The sequence below is a fragment of the Alligator sinensis genome, unplaced genomic scaffold (genome assembly GCF_000455745.1).
Source record: "Alligator sinensis unplaced genomic scaffold, ASM45574v1 scaffold253_1, whole genome shotgun sequence".
In the NCBI taxonomy this organism is placed as follows: Eukaryota; Metazoa; Chordata; order Crocodylia; family Alligatoridae; genus Alligator; species Alligator sinensis.
In genome coordinates, this window is record NW_005842147.1 from 598021 (window position 1) to 601832 (window position 3812).

The 3812-nt window shown below is 44.0% G+C and overlaps 1 protein-coding gene across 1 annotated transcript in view; it reads left to right on the plus strand.

Moving 5' to 3' along the window:
• The window catches only part of TMEM170B (transmembrane protein 170B), an 18942-nt gene that overhangs the window by 9661 nt on the left and 5469 nt on the right, over nt 1–3812 (plus strand). The window lies entirely within an intron of this gene.

Consider the following 3812-nt stretch of genomic DNA (forward strand, 5'->3'; position numbering starts at 1 on the left):
TGTATGCTCCCCTTCGAAAAGAGGGGGGGGGGGGGGGGGGGGGGGACAGCTCTTCAGGAGTTTTATCTGTAGTAACTTCTTCTTTGTGATGCATTGAGCATATAGGTTCTATTACTTGCATTCTTTATCTGTAACTACAGAGTCCTCAAACACTTGGATTCTGTATGGGTAATAAATTGTGAGATGACTGGTATTATGCCTTGAAGTTGGAGGCACAAAAGTTTAAAGTGCATTCACGAGAGAAACTAGAGACCAGAAGAATCCAAAAGCATGGGCACCAAGAGTGCAATGTGTGGATAATGTGCCTTAAAGAAACAGTTGCTGAAAGAGTAATTTAATTGTTTTTCTTCCAAAATTTATAAACGACATCAACTCTTGCGCCTTTATTCTTTGGTGTTATTGGCATGTTAGTAATATACTGCAGCAGGGGTTGGTAATCTATAGTCTGAGCTGGATCTGGCCTGTGGAGCTGGAGCCTTAGAGGCAGAGGTTTTGCCCACGTCATGCCATGGCTGGACTCTGTCCTGTGCTGAAATACAGCTGGGCAGCAGGGACAAGAGGTAGTGGGGAGAAGCAGCAGCGACCAGGTCCTAGCATCAATCTTCTCTGCACCCAAGCTGGGCTGTATCTGCCCATCCCTGCAAAGTGTTGCTGACTGCTGCACTGCATAGTGTTAATACGCAGCTCTAATTGGGATGACAGCATTTCAGCAAATTATTCTCACTTACAGGGATAGCATTTTTGGGAAAACATTTCTTCCTTGTTTTAATTTTCGTCATTTTTTTTTTCTCTAAGCTCTCTGACAAGAATATTGGAACCCAAACCTATTAAAAAAAAAAAAACTTGGCAGTCCTGATAATTGTCAAAATAACTTCCTGAATACAAAATAATGCAGCAGTGTTGTCAGCCTGAGAGGGCAGGCACAATACAGGTGTAATATAATGTGTTGAGTGAATTGGAAATGTGATATAAATGTGTAACAGAAGGGGAGCACCACTGGGGAGGCCTGCTGGCTGTGATTTTCAGGACTACAAATCCCAGAGGCTTCTGGACGAAGGAAGAGGAAGTGATGAGCAATTCTGCTGTGATTCTGGACTGCAAATCCCAAAGATCTTGGATGTAGGAAAGGGAAGTGACAACACAGTTCTGGGTTGTGCTAGGCATCTGGGGTTGGATGGAGAGAGGTAGAGCTGAGAATGAATGGAGAGGGAAGCCTTCGCACAGCACAGATGATGAACTACATATTGATTGCACGTGACCCCCGACTTGGAGACCTGTACAGAGTGAATCTGGACTAAAGGCTGGTTCTTGGGGACGCTTCCGGAGGTGGGGAGAAAAGAACTTTTTGCTGAATGTATGTATTCCAGTGGTACTGACCACTACCTGTGACTTGCCCTTTTAAGTGTATGTTCTTATATAGTGAATGTCTGTTTACCCGTATTTGTCCCTCCCACAAGGCCCATCAGTTTGTGACCTTATCCCTAGGACTTCCAATATAAAAGTGAGAGCACCCCTTGTTGGCTGTGGCAACCCTGCCTGACACTGCAGGGGTTTGCTACATATGTATACTTTTGGAGTATTTTTACTTTACTCCTGGTAAAAGTGGTGTGGATGTATGCCATACAGCCTTACGCCAGTGTAAATAATTCTGTTCTGGTGTAAATATTCCTTGGAACAGTGGTGCTCAAACAGAGTGCTGTGGCACCCTGGGGTGCCTTGTGATGCTTCAAGGGTGCCACACAGTGTTGGCACTGTTAGGTGAGCCAACATGATTCACAAGATAAACCCAGAGGGTGCATCCCCACAAGCAAGAACACATTTCCCTGTGGACAAGTAGCAGCAGCACACCCTGCTACATGTGCTCTGGCATGTGGTACGTTGCCTTGGGTGGGGTAGGGGAGGCTGGGTGCTGGCCCCAGCAGCCTTACCTGGGGTCCTGGGGGCTTTTGGGAGCTGCGGTGCTCCTGCAGCAGGGAGCTGGGCCAGCAGCTCATGCTTGGTTCTGGCTGGCCAGGTGTTGGTTTTGGGCAAAGGTTTTTTTTGTTTTGTTTTTGTTTTTTGTCCATCAGGTTGGATGGGCAGTGCTCCAGGCTGTCTGCAGGCCAGATCCAGCTGATAGTCTTGACTGGGCAGGGGGCAGTCTTGACAGGGCCCCATCCAGTCACATGGAGAGGGACAGGGTACATCCTGGCTCCAACCGGGTCCCATGGAGGGGGGAAGAGGAGGGGCCCAGCACTAGCCTGCTGTGCAGGGCTTAGGATTTGGGAATTTGGCAGTGGGGGAGGATGGCTGTATTTATTGCTACTGCTCCCCCGGTGTCAAAGTTTCTGACCCAGGGGGAGTGCCACAGGCTGGAGATTTATGGCTCTGTAGGGCATATTTGGCCCGCAGGCTGGAGGTTGAGCAGCCCTGCTTTAGCACATGCTCAACTGGACCCATTATAGATGAAAGTGTGTAATGTTGGAAAACTTTTTAATCTGTTCAAAGCTTCCTTTTTAAAAGAGACCAAGGGCCATGTACAATGATCTTAAGACCTGTGTGCTTTACAGGATATTGGACCTATATTATACAACAGGTTCCCCAACTTGTGCCATATGTACAGAGTTCTGTGACAAGATTGTAACAATTGTTTAAAAAAAAAAAGTCCTGGGTTTATTTGAAATCTATTTCAGTAAGTCTTAGTAGACTGTGTTTTCAAACTGTGTCCACCCCATTGACTGGTGTTTGTTTGGGTTTTTTGGCAATCTTTTATTAACTATTTTACTTTTTACAGACCACAGTGAAAATTATTGGATTAAAAAAAAAGTCTAGCTACGTTTTGAAGTTACGAGGGGAAAGCTAAAGGATGACTGTAGTTTTTTGGGGATATCTGAGTACCTAACAAGTTAGCCATGTGATGGGTGGTGGTGGGGGAAAACCACAGACCCTTACTACCAATGTGAAATTGAAGCACAAAATTTACCTTGCTAAAGATTACACAGAGTACAGTAGCCTAGAGACTGAACCCAAATCTTCGTAAGGCTGCAAGATTTTCTCTTATCTGATGAAGTAAATCTGGCCACTAAGTTCAGATGCCTTTCCTCACTACTTCTGTTGTAGCCCCACTCATTTTCTTCCGAGTGCTATTAATTATTTTTAAATGGCCCTTCTGGTTCTGTCTCTCATTGGCACACACCTTCACTGATCTTTCCTGCTTCTTTACTTTCAAAGTAGTAGTAGTGGTGTATGTCTTGCATTTCAGAGGGAAACCTGCTTATATGCAACACTTATTGTGGAAACTTCTGTTGAAGTGACTACCCAATTACACTCGCTTACTACCATTTGGCCTAGTAACTTCTAAACTCATGTTCCTCTAAAATATGTTTGTATCGACAAATTGCAGGAATATGAGTCACTGGTAACTTGGGTTTTTTAAAAATATTACTTCTCAATCTCTTGAGAGATCCTTTGGGGCTAGTATGTTAGAGTGCTCCATTTTCTGGGTAGACAAGGTGATAGATCCTTGATTATTATTTTTTTTCTTTATTTCCTATCTTTTAACTTTTTGTAAAGGCCTCCTTTTAAGTACCCTTGTCAGTACTGAATATATCTGATATGATAAGCTTTTTTTTTTCATGTCCTAATTGAATAGGGTTGTAGTAAATGCAATATATGGGCAAGGAAGTAGGGTGAAACTTGTGTTCTGAAACTACTTCAGGAATAAGTAACTTGTTTCAGAGGTACTCTTCTTTTGCAGTTTTGGGGACTATTAAGGGTTGTTCCCCGTAAGTTGAATGCCAGATAAATCCAATGTTTTAAGCATATACCACTCT